Genomic DNA, 16,002 nt, shown 5'->3' with positions numbered 1-16,002 from the left:
TTTCATATAATCTTCACAAAATAAAAAGGGGCGAGGTTTCTGAGGTATCGCTCACTCTGAGCAAGCCACATTATTCAAAAAATTTTACCAATCATGATGGCCTTCATAATCATGTTCGTACAACAGAATGGTTTATTTTCAAACTTGGTAATCATAATTGCATTGTCTATCGATCCTAGATCTCCTCCTTTTAAAATTTTACTTCTTAAGACTTCATTTACCATGGGCTGTTATTTTATACAAATAGAGTTTTCCAAGGATTATATTAAATATACATCAGCCATCTAGAAAGCAAGACTTACTCTCAGTCGTGTACAATAACGTATCGATGACATTGAGCCACTGCCATCATGAGTCATGACTAGATCTTCTTTCTTTTAAACTTCTATATAATTTCTTTGTTTATTTGCATTTCCATGGAACCCCATTTCGACTTTTCACAACAAACACCCACTGTATGATTTCTTAAAAATGCATTGACCAAGGTTTGCCAATATACAAGGACTTGGGCACCATCCCTTAACAGCTAAAAGGGTGAGTTCTACCCGGGTCCCAAGTGATATCAGAGCCGAGGCATTACAAGTTTACAACTCAAGTTTACCCTCTAGGATGGAGAAAATCTATCAGTTAGCTCCCACGTTGCTTTTGTGTGGAGGGCGAGATTGTTGTAGGTCCCAACTATTTGCACCTACCTACAAGTTCACCTCTCAGACCACCCCTTTATAACAGGCATGGAAGGTAGCCACAAGATGAAATATCCAAGGCCATCAGTATGACATTGGATAAGGTTTACCTAGCATTTGCTCCAGAGTTATGGGTTCAATTGGTCAGAAAGTGAGGCATTTCATTAGTGTAAAATTTATAATGTGATTCACAGAAACATTGGAATTACCCTTCTATCCATCTATGCAGGCACATGATACAAGCAACTAAAAAAGAAAAAAAAAAAATTGGAAAGCTAAATGAAACATGCATCCCCGAATTCAACTCGCATTCAATAAAAGAGCACGGAAAATGCCAAAGTAGTGAGAACTGAAAGGCTCAAACTTATTCAATTCCTGACTAAATGCAGAAACCTTGATGCTAAAGCAATTTAATGAAGTCTATCTAAACAGACAAAGCAAATAGATGGACGCCTCAAAGGGAAATAGGAAATAGAGAAGCAACAGACAATTTACTAGACAAATTCAGAAGAACTAACAAAATAATCAACTGTAAAAACTGAAAATTTCTTTGCAATTGCAAAGTATTTTTCAGGGGCCGACACCACTACATTTCGAGCTATGTAAAGTCTTGTCCAACCACCTTAGGTTTGTCTCTTTAAGAACTAGAAAGTTGGTAGCCTAATCAAGAATAACATATGGAGAACAGTAATGCTGAAAAGAAAATTCAACAGTAGAAAAAATGGAAGGGGGAGGAGGGTACTCACCACCATGGGTCTCTCCCATGGTAAGGGAGCATTGGCGGCAACCATGCTGCCTAGTCCATACTCGCACCGAATAGTGGATTTGCAGAGGAGAAATCACCTCGCTAACTGACGATTATCCTGAAAATACATGAGCATCTGATTTTTTTTTCCGAATGGTGATACAAATATTAAGTAAAGCTCCCAAGACCGAGATAGCCAAGCAACAACAAATAAAGGAAACAAGAAGAAGGTAAAAAAACAAGAAGAGACAAAATCAAACCAACAATAACATCAAAGAGGATGATAATAGAAAATCTCCAAAAACCTAGCGCAACACAGGAGCGAGCAAGATGGTCCCCGCCACGTTGTTGGCTGATTGGAAAACATGTTGAGAAAGCAAATCGCGATCCTCAACCGTGTTCAAGATCTCCTCAATAGCATCAACGAACCTCCACGGAAAATGGCCACCATCTCTAACACAACATATCACAATGGAGTCCGCCAAAAAACTAAAGGTGTCTAAGAACGTCTTATGCACGATTCTAATCCCATCTAGTAAGGCCTAGAGCTCTGCTTCGTTAGAAGTCCTAAGTAGGCTTGAATGATCTTAGCCTCTGACCCACGAAGAAGACTGCCAACCCCCGCCAGTCCAGTATTTCCAAAACTAGTCCCATCGAAATCCAACTTTAGGAATCCCAAGGAGGGAGGGGCCCATCTAGGGGCAAGCCACTCTGCCCTATACCGACTCAGTCTAATCTCCTCCCAAGCTCTACGAAAGTTCTTTTTTGAATAGAAACGTATATTACTCAGAACACTATGTGAAAGTTAAGACTCACCAACCCTTTTAAAAATGGGGAGAACCTCTGCCCAGTGAACATCAATTGAGAAAATTTGTTGTTTGATGAGAAGAGTTCAAATTAGGGAGAGGTTCAGGCTCTTCTCTATGCAATCAGATTGGTGGACATATCTCATATTGCCAGTTACATCATATTATTATCGAGTGTGACTCCCTCAATGTAGCTAGATGGGTGAGAGACAGAGCCTCATTTCCATGGTGTTGATGCCTTAGAGGCAATTCTTGGTCGATTAGAGGGCCACTTCACTAATGTCCAACATGTTTCGCTATCGGCTAATACGGAGGTAGATACTCTGGCACATTCAGGAGTAGGTAGAGTGGCATTTATGACTTTCAATCATTTGTCTCCTTGAGAAGGCTATGTTGGTCGTATTAATTTTGCTTATCATCCCTTGTATCCATGCCATTATAGCTACCGTCTAGATGATTGTACTTTCTATGACCATCCTGGTTATTGGGATCTATCCTCTTTATTTAATAATAATATTTTCCAGACTCGTACAGAGGGTGAGAGGAAAGCTCTTCAATACTATATATTCATCATCCACAAAAAATTCCTTTATAAACCTCTATATAATAAATATTGCTTATTGGAAATTGGTTATCTTATCCACTGCAGTACCTTATTTAAAGGTAATATGATTGCATGGGTGGATGATTTTTATTAGGGTTGCAACCGACCTGATAAAACTCTGGGTCGGGTTCAAAAACCACAGGTCTTGGATCAGTTTTGGTTTCAGTTTGAAAAGACGTAAGCTCAGGTCGGTTCGGGTTTCAAGGAAAAAAGCCCAACCCGAGTGTGGTTAAATTACTACATCCTACAAGAAGTTACTTCTTTCAAGGTGTTTCTTGCCTTTTTTTCCCTGTTTTAGTTACATGACTTCCTAGAAGTACGAGTGTTTTCTAATTCCATATTGTTTGGCTTCCTGCAAGGCTTGGATTCATGGCCTCCACAGCTAATCGACGGCCAAGGCCAGAGCCCAGAGGTAAACCTCCCTCAAGCAGATTTTTGTCATTGAAGCAGCTCAAGTTCCTTTTGTAATGTTTCCAACTTTCCATTGTTTGTGGCTGTTTTCAGAGCTCTACAACGTCAACCTCAAGTTTAAAACACCTCGATTGCACCTCAGAAAGCTGACTGCTGACAAATTGAAGCTCCTTGGTAAGATGTGTTTCGTGTCTCAGCTTCAGCTACCTCTTGCTCTTTTCTTTTTGTTTTGAAAATTGAAAATATATTTATATACTGAAATCGTTACAAGAAACAGGGGACCAGGAGTTCCCCTGATTACAGCATATAAACAGCATCGAACAGGTTCGTATGCACAAAAACCTATAGAAACTATAAAGAGAGTTTACATATCCCCCAATAACCACCTTCACCAAACCGAGAGTATCTTCCTCCAGAAGCCTGTAAAAAACATTTCATAAAAAAACCTTTCATGTACCCTTCTACCTCCAGCTAGCTCTTGCTTCAACTGGAGGGACTGTAACTTCTCCTTGGTGAGTGCTGCTTCCACTTGTCTATTTTTAGCGTTGCTATGCGATATTCACCAGTTTCGCTATTGATGTTCATCGGCTCCGATTCATTGTCCATGACAATTTCCTTTATTTTTCCATCTTGCCCTGTTTCAAAATCACACTCTACGCCTCTGGTAGCATGTGTTGTAGGATAAAAGGCAGCACCACTATCATGCTTAGTAGTTAGGAATGGCTTACTCTGACAATGGGCGGGCACTCTTATGGACTCTTGCCACTCCATCCACATGATTCACCCTTTCTGTCCCATCTCCACTTCATTTTCACAAGGGTCCCTAACAATCTCAACCCTTTTCAAGTCACAGTTTTTCATGTAGCTGTTTTCTCTGTGTAAGACTGGAGAAACCCACTTAGCGATTGGTTTGGGAAGATTATAAGGAATAGCAATGTAATAAAGGCTAGGAATAACAATGTAATAAAGGCTCATATGAAGAATTGAAGGTGAAGCCTGCGTAATGTATCTTTTTTTTCTTCTAAAGAGACCTACGGAATGCATCTTATAGCTATCAAATCTTTGCTTTCATCCATGTTGAAGATTGACGCCAATGAAAGCAAATTTAACTGAAGGCAAAGCCTGCGGAATGTATATCTTTTTTTTCCTAAAGAGACCTACGGAATGTATCTTATAGCTATCAAATCTTTGCTTTCATCCACATTGAAGATTGACGCCAATGAAAGCAAATTACACCTGGATTCATTAATTGCTGGTGAGTAATTGTTTCGTTAGGCACTGTTGAGGCAAAAAAGCATGATCACTGGTGAGTAATTTTTCCTTAGATAATGCTTCTAAGGATAGGTCTTGTCGTTTTTCTCCTGGTATTAATCCCTATTCTTGTGATAGGGTTAGTGTTTGTATGTTGATTGTATCATCTTTCTCATTCTAATAAACCGGTAGGGGTCCCAGCCAAACCCCAGCTTACCTATCAAAAAGAAGAAGAAAACCAAGTTATAGCCGACTAATTGCTTCTTTAGGCAACGTTGAGGCAAAAAAACACATGATCACTGGTGAAGGAAACCCCAGTTATCTACCGAAGGATTCTGATAAGGTAATTTCAAGTGAGCCACCACATTTATGTTAGAAGAGTTGCCTTCCAATTCTTATAACTTCTATATGACACTTGTTAGTTTGGTTGTTTTTTACTTGTGCGTGCTTAGTTGATGCTTACTTCTACCTAAAGACGGGAAAAAATTAGCATATACATTCAATGTGTGACCGTGGAAAAACCTGACCCAAGAAACTTTCTCGGGTTGGGTCGGGTTTATGAATCACGGGTTTTCCATAAAATAATACGACCCAGCCGATGCAAGTTGAACCCTATTTTTTATTTGTGTGAGCTCATTTGATGGAATTATCAATTTAATATAATTCTGCATCAACAAAACACTTTTAATTGAGCAAACTCCTGATATTCTATGGTGGTCCCTTGATACAAAAAAGAAGAACAAGAGGCAAAACAAACAAGGGAACTTGAGGAAGAATGACCAAACAATGGGAGCAATGCTCAACCACAAAAAGGTTTCTTTAATTTATTCCAATATTTTCTTGAATGACCTCAACACACATAGATCACCCCTTTTTTATAGATTTTTCCACTATATAAACCATTTACTCCCATGACAACTTCCAACCACACTATTGATAACGTAAGAATTTGACCCAACTTGGAAAATATAATAATAACAACTTTCAAAACATCTTGTAACTCTAAACTCCTATATTCCAAGATAACATTTTCCAAAATGCCATTACTACATGAAAAACTTGAGTTCCAGATCTTCATAATACTTTGACCACCATTATAACACCAAAATCGAGGTACATCAAGCTAGGCACATATGTATGCCACCACATGTGCTACATCATCATCCTCCGATTGGAGAGAACTCGCCTTTGAGTTCGCATCCATTTCACCATAATATTTCGATAAATCTCGCACATAGAAAGTGTGGTGAGTACGTACACCTGGTGGAAGTTCAATCTTGTAAGAGTTGTCATTGATATTCTCCATGATTCGACACGGGCCAATCTTCTTCTCCTCGAGTTTATTATATTTACCAATCAGAAACCTCTTTCTTCAAGTATGCCCAAACAAGCTCTCCTTCATTGAAAGTCTTGAACCGTAGATGTGCATCGGCCACTTCTTTATATTCCATATTGCTTGCATCAAGTTATCTATAGACATCTTCATGAATCCTTGCAATTGTTTTTGTAAAGTCTTCGGCTTCTTTGCTTGTTTGGGAAAAGTTGATCAAAGGCACAAGATCAAGGTAATGTGATGGAACTCGTTCATACACTATCTCAAATGTAGTCTTTTCGCTTGAATGATTCATCGTAGAGTTTTATGCAAATTCAGCTTGAGGAAGCACCATATTCCATTGTTTTGCCCTCTTTCCCAAGTTTCTTCCATAAACTTTGTCAAGGTATTTCCATAAACTCCTCCAAAAGTGGCTAAAAATTTTGGTTTCTCAATCGGAAGTGATGGAGTTGGTATATCATGATGCTTAACCACCTCTCGAAAATAAAGATCACCAATATAAGATGCATCCATAATCTTCTTACATGGGATGAAATGTGCAATTTTAGAAAACTGATCAACAGCTACAAAAATAGAATCTATATCTCTTTGACTCTTGGATAATCCACGTACGAAATCCATACTTACATCTTCCCATTGAGCTTTAGGAACCGGTAGAGGACTGTAATGAATCATATTTTGTGTACACTTATGATCTGTGGACACGAACATGAGTGTCACGTGTTGACAAGGACACGGAGTGTCAAACATGGCAAACCCCCAAAATTTAGAAACGGGGACACAGCTAAAATACAAAGTATAAATAATCATGATTTGTAGATACGGATTCGTGTTGAGTTCGACACGGGTATGAGTTGTCTGACATGGCAACATCTAAAAATCTAGAAATGGTGGCACGTACATACATATAAAATTGTTGAAAACTATCATAATTTATAACAATATAAATATGATATTCATTTAACAAAGTAAACAAACTAATAAATCTTAGAATTAATCAACTATAATCTAAAAATAATATGATATAATCAATTAATAACACATTCATCAATTTAATCTAGTTCTCTTTCGTCCCTAATATACAACGAGAAAGGGAGACCAATATGATGCAAATATTAGTTAAAGAAGAGCTCAAAGAAGAGTTTATAATAAAAGAAGACTTAATAATAAGTGGTAAACACAATCTTCACTAATAAAATTGAATCCCACACTTGACAGGGTACAGAAATGCGTCCACTCGCCCACGTTAAGTCTAACACTTCTAGCATTATAGCAATACCTTTAAAAGTGTCCAAAGGAGTGTCGACGCGTGTGGATACGCGTGTCGTGTCGGACACAGCAGGACACGTGTGTTGGCAATAAATCCAAAGTGTCGGCTAAATCAAGAGGTGTAGACCCGCTTGATGTTTGACATATCCGGCATCACTTCACATAATGCTCCACATCGTGTTGGATTCCCAGCCAAAAGTACTCTTCCACCAAGGCAATAGTTTTGTCCCGACCAAAGTGTCCTCACAATCCTCCAGCATGAAGTTCATGGATAATAACTGTTAGAAGGTGTATTGCATAGCCTAAGGGCATAGTGGTCTTTGTATGTTCTCTTTATATATAAATACTAGAGTAAGGGGGAGCTAACCCTAACTTCTTCCTTTTCTCTCTAATCTCTTCTCCTCTCAACATGGTATCAGAGCCCTAGGGGTTTTTGTGCCCTAGGGACCATTGGAGGAGCTCTCCTTCTCCTTCTTCTCTCCTCCCTCCCTCCATCACGCTCCTCCTTTTTCTCCTTCTCGCCCACCCTTCCCACACGCCCCTGCTCCTGCTCCTGCTCCTCCCTCGCTCTCTCTCTCTTCCACCCCAATCTCTTCCTCTTTCTTCCCTTTTTCACCCTTCCCTTCATTTCCCTCATTAAAACCCTCATTTTTCCCTACTAATCACATTTCCTATCCCTCATGAAACCTTAAATCCCTAACCCTCCCACCCTAAGTTCTAACCCTCTTTCTCTCTATGGTCTAAATTTCTTCCGCCCCTCTTTTCTTCTTCGCTCCGCGACTCCGACGTTTCATCTTCTCCATTTATGCCCTAGAGGCCCTATTATGCCTTTTTTTTTTCTCCTCTCCTTCGTCGGAGTCGCGCCACATTCTCTCACCACACATAGTGGTCTCTTTATGCCCTCGAGGCCTTCTCATTTCTCTTGTCCCTTACTTTGACGTCGTGTGATGTCTATTTTGACTTCGTTCCTTCTATGGATCCTCCTATTGTAGACAATCCCTCTCTCGGGCAAACCTCTTCTTCTTCTACCCCTATTTCCCATTCATCAGGTGATGCCTCCTTCCTCCCGATGACCACGGTCAAGCTTGATGGTTCCAATTACATGAATTGGAAAGTGGCGGTGGAAGTTTATCTCATTGCCAAAAGGAAGGTCTACACCATACGTCGTGACCCTCCTGCGGCTTTGGATCCCACTTATGAGCAGTGGGAAACGGATGATGCTCATATCCGTAGTTTACTCTGGCAGAGTATGATCCCACAGATTTCAGGGACTATGATGCAGCTTCCGACTGCAAAGAGGATTTGGGATCATACTGCGGTTATGTTTTCAGGCGTTGGTAACCTCTCCCGTATTAGTGCCACATATTCTGCGTGGATGCATCTTTGGCGTGGTGACACCCCTCTTTCTACATATTATGGCCAGTTCGTCTCTCACTGTCAGCAGCTTGACATTTTTCTGCCCTTGACGACAGACTTAGCCGTCGCCGCTCGGCAGCGGGATCAGCTTCGCGTTGTTTAGTTTCTCGAGACCTTGGGCCCCGAGTTTATGTTTTTTCGCCAGCAGATTTATGGTTCTGGCACTATGCCTTCCCTCGAGGAGGTCTATCAGCGGGCACAACAGTGTCTAGGTGGAGCCTCTCTTACTCCTGCTGTTTTTTATGGTCATGCTACCGCGGCATATGCAGTAGGAGATCGTCCTGCCCGTGGTGGTGGGATGTTTGGCCGAGGCCGTGGCCGTGACTCTAGTCGTGGCGGACGTACCATGGGTACGGATTTATCTAGTGGCAGGGGATATGGTGGCCGACCTCGTCCATATTGTACACATTGCCGGCGCGAGGGCCACCGTGATGAGACCTGTTATGTGCTACATCCTGAGCGTCGTCCCCCGCCGCCATCTCAGTTCGGGCGATCAGCGCACCTTTCTACTCTGGACGACTCTGATCCTCGAGCATCTTCCTCCGGCTTCAGCCCAGCTGTACCGTCTTTCACTCAGGCCGACTATGATGAGCTCCAGCGCCTACGCTTGGCCGCCCATCCTCCCAGTGCTGGCTTTGCACAGCCAGGTAGCACTCCTGCCTCTCTTCTCAGTAGCTCGAGCTCTTGGATCATTGATTCGGGAGCCTCGAACCATGTGACAGGTAGTCTATCATCACTCAGGTCTTTTCACCCTCTTTCCTCTCAGTCTATGACCCTCGCTGATGGCCGTACTACTCCCATTTCTGGTACAGGGAGTACCTCTCCCTACCCTGGTCTTACTCTCTCCTCTGTGCTTTGTGTTCCCCAGTCTCCCTTTAACTTACTTTCAGTCAGTCAGCTCACTAAATATCTTAACTGCTATGTCTCATTTTATCCATCTTATTGCTTATTACAGGATCTTACGACTGGGAGGACGATTGGTAAAGGACGTGAGGTAGCTGGGTTGTATCGTCTGGATGAAGGTCCCCCCCGTACCATTTTACACAGTTCTGTCGACGCCTACCAGTGGCATTGCCGCCTTGGTCATCCATGCATTGAGCGCTTACGGCGCACCTCTATAGTTTCTGTTCCTATTCAGTCTTTTCAGTGCGAGGCCTGTGAACTTGGAAAACACCACCGTGTGTCTTTTCCCTCTAGGCTTGTTAGTCGGGCCTCGCACCCTTTTGCTTTAGTGCACTCTGATGTATGGGGTCCCCTGAGAACTCCTTCTATTTTTGGATATAGATATTTTGTTGTTTTCATTGATGACTATTCTCGCATGACTTGGCTGTATTTGCTTCACGATCGTTCTGAGGTTTTCTCTGCTTTTCGTACTTTTCATTCTGAGGTTACAAATTAGTTTGATTGTACCCTCAAATGCTTGCGCACAGATAATGCTAGAGAATATTTCTCCACTACCTATGGGTTCCAGGATTTTCTTTCCAGTCGGGGTATTCTCCACCAGTCTTCCTGTGCTCACACCTCTAAGCAGAATGGTGTGGCTGAAAGGAAGATGCGCTCTTTACTTGATGGGGCTCGCTCTCTTCTTATTCAGATGCGAGTTCCCAAGAGCTATTGGGGTGATGCTGTTCTTACTGCATGCCACCTTGCCAACCGGCTTCCATCTTCGGTTCTTGGTGGCTCTTCCCCCTTTGATGTGTTATACCCTGGTCATGACCCCTTTCCTATCACCCCTAGGGTCTTTGGGTGTGTGTGTTTTGTTCACCACCTTGGTCCTGGCTTTGATAAGCTGGACCCTCGAGCTGAACGATGCATCTTTCTTGGGTACTCCCGTACCCAGAAAGGTTATCACTGTTACAGTCCTCGCCTGCGTCGGTCCTTTGTGTCTGCTGATGTCACATTCTTCGAGTCTGAGTCCTACTTTGTATCTTCTCATGAGACTCCTTCCACAGGTCCTGACTCGGACCTTCCTCTTCCCCTCCCCACCCTTCAGGCTCCTCTCCTCTCCCCTCCTGTATTAGTTCCTGAGACTATTCCTGTTTGTGATCCCTCCTCTTCACTACAGGCTCCTGAGGCTACTGAGGCTCCTCCTCCCGCTCCTCCGCAGACATATCCTCGTCGGCCGAGATCTACAGCTCATCCTCCTCCGCCTGCGCCATCGTCCTTGCAGCCGGAGATCACACCCCCCACATCTCAGGTACCTATCTCTCCTACTCCTACTTCAGATTCTCCCATTGCTTCTCGTACTCGTTCTCACAGTACTGCTCACCCGATTTCCTCTGTTATTTCATATGATTCTCTCACCCCGATGTTTCGGAGTTTTGTTTCCTCTTTGTCCTCTGTTTCTTTGCCACAGTCTTTACCAGCTGCACTTGATCATTTGGGATGGCGTGCGGCCATGGATCTTGAGATGGAGGCCCTCCAGGCCAATAAGACATGGGAGTTAGTTCCTCTTCCTCCTGGGGCTCGACCAGTTGGTTGTCGCTGGGTTTATGCCGTCAAACACTTACCTGACGGTACTATTGAGCGCCTTAAGGCGCGGTTGGTGGCAAAAGGCTATACTCAGACCTTTGGTGTTGATTATTTAGAGACTTTTTCGCCGGTCGCTAAGATTCCGTCTGTTCGTGTTCTTCTATCTCTTGCAGTTACACATGACTGGCCTCTGCATCAGTTAGATGTCAAAAATGCCTTTTTACATGGTGAGCTTACTGAGGAGGTGTATATGGAGCAACCTCCTGGGTATGTTGCTTAGGGGGCGATGTCCTCCTCAGTATGTCGGTTGCGGAAGTCTATATACGGTCTCAAGCAGTCTCCTAGAACCTGGTTTGGACGATTTAGTGATGCTATCATGCACTATGGCATGAAGCAATGTGCAGTTGATCACTCCGTCTTCAGTTCTCATTCCACTACTGGTTGTGTGCTATTGATAGTATATGTCGATGACATCATCATTACAGGCAGTGATTCAGAGGGGATACGCAGGTTGAAAACCTTCTTGCAGAACGAGTTTTCAACCAAAGATTTGGGTCGTCTCAGATACTTTCTAGGCATTGAGGTTGCATATTCTACTAGAGGTCTCTCCCTCTCACAGAGGAAATATGTACTAGATCTTCTTGAGGAGACAGGTCACCTTGGAGTGAAACCTGCGTCTGTTCCCATGGACCCAAATGGGAAACTTCTTCCAGAAGAAGGAGATTTATTAGATGACCCTGGCAGATATAGGAGGCTGGTGGGTAAGCTCATATACCTTACAGTCACTCGTCCAGATATATCATTTGTTGTTGGCTCAGTCAGTCAACATATGAGCTCACCCCGTACTTCTCACTGGGCAGCAGTGATTCAGATTCTTCGCTACTTGAAAGAAGCACCAGGGAAAGGACTCCTATTCAAGAAGCTTAGTCATACCCGAGTAGAAGGCTTCTGTGATGCAGACTGGGCAGGATCTCCAGCAGATAGGAGATCTACCACTGGATATTGCACCTTTGTTGGTGGCAATCTAGTGTCGTGGAAAAGTAAGAAGCAGGACATAGTCTCCAAGTCGAGTGCCGAATCAGAGTATCGTGCTATGTCTCATACCAGCGGGGAGCTTATTTGGTTACGTTCTCTCCTTTCAGAGATTGGTTTCTCTTCATCTGCTCCAGCTCAGCTGTATTGTGACAATCAAGCTGCAATTCATATAGCTACCAATCCAGTCTTTCATGAGAGAACCAAGCATATAGAGGTTGATTGCCACTTCATTCGCCAAAGGATACAAAGAGGCGAGATTCACGTTTCTTTCACGAGATCTGCTGATCAGTTAGCAGATGTGTTTACAAAGCCCTTAAGCTATACAAAATTGAGTGACATATGTAACAAGCTTGGAATGTACAATATATACATTCAAGCTTGAGGGGGAGTGTTAGAAGGTGTATTGCATAGCCTAAGGGCATAGTGGTCTTTGTATGTTCTCTTTATATATAAATACTAGAGTAAGGGGGAGCTAACCCTAACTTCTTCCTTTTCTCTCTAATCTCTTCTCCTCTCAACAATAACCATACGTAGGGAGCCTTTAGGAATACATAAGAGGGATCCTCAAAATAGAAATCCGTCATGAATTAGGACGTCCTCGTGATGTCTATTCTCACATAATTTCCATATCTTTCCAAAGTCACCATCATTGGCATAGAGGCACTTGATTTCATCGAAACTCATGAAGTGCACACTCGTGGTGTTTTAGAAGCATCACACGATGGCTAAGGGCATCCGCCACTTGATTGAGTTGTCCACTCTTATGTTTCAACACAAAAGTGAATTCTTATAAAAAAGCAACCCACTTTGCATGTCCACGATTTAGATTTCCATGATTGTTGGTGTATTTGAGCTCTTCGTGATCAGAGTTTAAAAGGCTCCCTCTGAATGAGGTAGTGTCGACAATGCCGCAATGCTTGAGCAATCGCATAAAACTCCACATCATATGTGGAATAGTTTCGCCGTACCTCATTGAGCTTTTCACTAAAGAAAGTAATAGGGTGTTCCTCTTGACTAAGCACACCACTGATGCCCACATGTGAGGCATCACAATCGACCTCGAACATCTCGAAGTCCGGAATTGCAAGCACGAGAGCGGACAAGAGGCTCTCCTTGACAAGTTGGAAGCTCTTGTAGGCATCCAATGTCCACCGAAAGTCACTTTTCTTCACACAATCGGTCAATGGGGCTGATATTGTGCTAAAATTCTTGATGAATCGACGGTAGAATGACACCAATCCATGGAAGCTTCTCACATCATGTATGCTTTAAAGTGTTGGCCATTCTCGGATTGCCTTCACATTTTCTTCATCCACTCTAATTCCTGGGGTAGTTAGAACAAAGCCTAAAAAACTAGGCAATCCGTTATACAAGAGCACTTTTTAAGGTATACATAGATTTTCTCCCTTCGCAACACGATTAGGACATCCCTTAAGTGTTTTTCATGCTCAATATAATTATGACCGTAAACAAGAATATCATAAAAATAAAGAACAACAAACTTATCAATGTATGAACGAAGGACTTGATTAATAACCTGCATGAATGTACTTGGTGCATTTGAGAGGCCGAATGCCTGATAACCCACTCATACAAGTTTTCAAATGTTTTGAATGCGGTCTTCCATTCATCACCCGGCTTGATTCAGATTTGATGATACCCGCTTCGTAAGTCGATCTTTGAGAACACATGTGCACCCGCTATCATATCCATCATATCGTCCAATCTTGGAATTGGAAATCAATACTTAATAGTAATCTGATTTATTGATCGGCTATCGATACACATATGCCACGATCCGTCTTTCTTTGGAGTAAAAAATGCCAGTACTACACATGGGACTAATGCTTTTTCGAATATAGCCTTTTGTGAGTAAGTCTGCCACTTGTCGATGAAACTCTGCACGCTCTTTTAGGCTGAGCCTTGTTTGGAAAAGTAGCACCTGGGATCAATTCAATTTGATGTTGGATTCCCCTTAATAGAGGGGGTCCATTAGGTAAATCATCCGGGATGAGGTCCTCAAACTCTTTCAAAAGAGGCTTCAACACATTACGCATGCTTGTAGGCTTCATCACCTCCTTTGCCACTAGTTTGTACGTATCACCACATACTTTACTTTCTTGTATGAGTTTAGACAAAGTAAGAAAGGTCCTCAACCTCCACATTAGATTTGGGAGTACTTTCTTCCTTGCTAGGCAATAGAACAACATCCACATTAACCCTTCAAAAGGTATAGGTGTCCGTGCAGCCATCATGTATAACATTTCAATCAACTTGCCAAGGCCCTTCCAAAAGTATGTGGTATACATCCATAGGGACGACATCACACCAAACTTTATATTTAAAATTTTTTTCCCATTGAAAAGGAAACTAAAGACCGTTTATCAAATCTACCTCATTGCCCTCTCTGAACCATGAGATACAATATGGCTTCGGATGTGATTCGGTCTTTAACTTGAACTTGTCAACCATTTCTTATGATACGATATTCTCACAAGTTCCACCATCAATCACGATCGTGCATAATTTGCCTTGTATCTTATATCTTGTCTTGAAAATATTAGATCGAAGCCAATCTTCATTGTCATCTGCTTTTGGAGTTGTCAATGCTCGGAAAATCACCAAACTATCCCCAACTTCGGGCTCAATTTCTTCTCGTTCCACATCACCCTCATCATAGACGGGATCAATGGAATCATCAAAAGCATCATGTTCATCTTCTTCATCAATATAGTTCACACGAACATCGACTTGCCGTTTTGAGCAATCACTTGCACGGTGATCAATTGGGCCACATTTGAAATAAGTGAAAGGCCAATTTCCACATCCCACACCACTCTCAACACGTGATGAATTACGACCAACGGTGGTATTGGGACACTCAACTTTGGCAACGACAACACTTTGGGAAAATTCACCTCTTGGAGAATGATCGAGGCTACGAACATTCACGAACTTCTTTGCGCCACTACAAGCAAGCTTAGCACTCAACTTTCAAGGCTAATTGATATGCACCATTGACTCTCCACAAACGTTGCATCTCGACTTCATCACGAATTGCCATTTGCAAGCCACTCACATACCTCGAAACCACTTCATCATTTCCATATTTACTAAATACAGAATGCAAAAAAGGTGCAGCCATCCATGTAAACAAAAATCTTCAGAAAAAAATAAAAAATAAAAAATAAAACAAGCCAATACGGCTGTGCAAGATTTTTTTGAACAATTCCACCACAGTCCTGATAAAACTGAAACATCTTTTGTTGGCACACACTTAAACATGGCATGTGAAGCTTAAAGGTTAAGATATTGAGAGATGAGGGTAAAAGCATAAAATGACAACAAGCTCTAGCAAAACAGTGAGATCAACCATCACGATACTTATACATCCTATACTATATTTTTACAATAGCTACTGAAGCACCAAATCTAAGAAAGAATAGAAAAATGTACAGACAAATCTTGGAGGAAAATTGCTTGATCGTGTTGCAGCAATCGGCCTAGCCGGAAAGATTGAACCTAGTTTGTTGAAATCTGATGCTGGAAAATTTTGCATTGTTGTGTCCACAAGAAGAAAAAGAACCCTAACCCTCGATTGAACGGGAACTGATCAGCCCCATTGCTAGTTATTTACGAATTGCGTCAAAAAAACCCTAGCCTCTCTTTTCTCTCAGATCAGACCAGAAATCCCTATTTCACCATCCTATCAAAACCTGCAACAAAAAACGATTCCAAAAAGTCTCGAACACGAGAGTTGTTATTAGCGTACCTTTAAGGCTTTAAAAACCAAAAATGATATAAGCACAGCCATGTTTTTATATTTGCACTAACTCATCTTATCTCATATCATTAAACGAGCCCCAGAATGTTCTCCTCATAAGTCATAACTCATAAGCAAGGTTTAAAATCTCGGTTTCGGACCCTGAAATTTCGAAATTTCGGTTGAAATCCGGTACAAAAACAGAAATCAATAT

General features: G+C 42.0%; 1 long non-coding RNA gene across 2 annotated transcripts; it reads right to left on the bottom strand.

Annotated features, from left to right (window-relative positions):
- Positions 1–285: 285 nt before the first annotated feature.
- On the bottom strand, positions 286–15,816 carry LOC143877553 (uncharacterized). 2 transcript variants are annotated; one of them, XR_013250664.1, is made up of 3 exons: positions 13,563–15,816; positions 1,430–1,546; positions 286–793 (listed from the first exon to the last, which is right to left on the bottom strand). It is a non-coding gene; the product is annotated as an uncharacterized LOC143877553 (long non-coding RNA). The 2 variants fall into 2 exon arrangements; XR_013250663.1 differs by lacking the exon at positions 286–793 and having other exon boundaries at positions 1,156–1,546.
- Positions 15,817–16,002: the final 186 nt, after the last annotated feature.

This window comes from Tasmannia lanceolata, unplaced genomic scaffold (assembly GCF_043159265.1).
Source record: "Tasmannia lanceolata isolate RefF3 unplaced genomic scaffold, GAP_Taslan_0.1 ptg000005l, whole genome shotgun sequence".
NCBI classification, from domain to species: Eukaryota; Viridiplantae; Streptophyta; class Magnoliopsida; order Canellales; family Winteraceae; genus Tasmannia; species Tasmannia lanceolata.
Note: the sequence above shows the minus strand (reverse complement) of the source record. Positions and strands in the feature narration are given on the sequence as shown.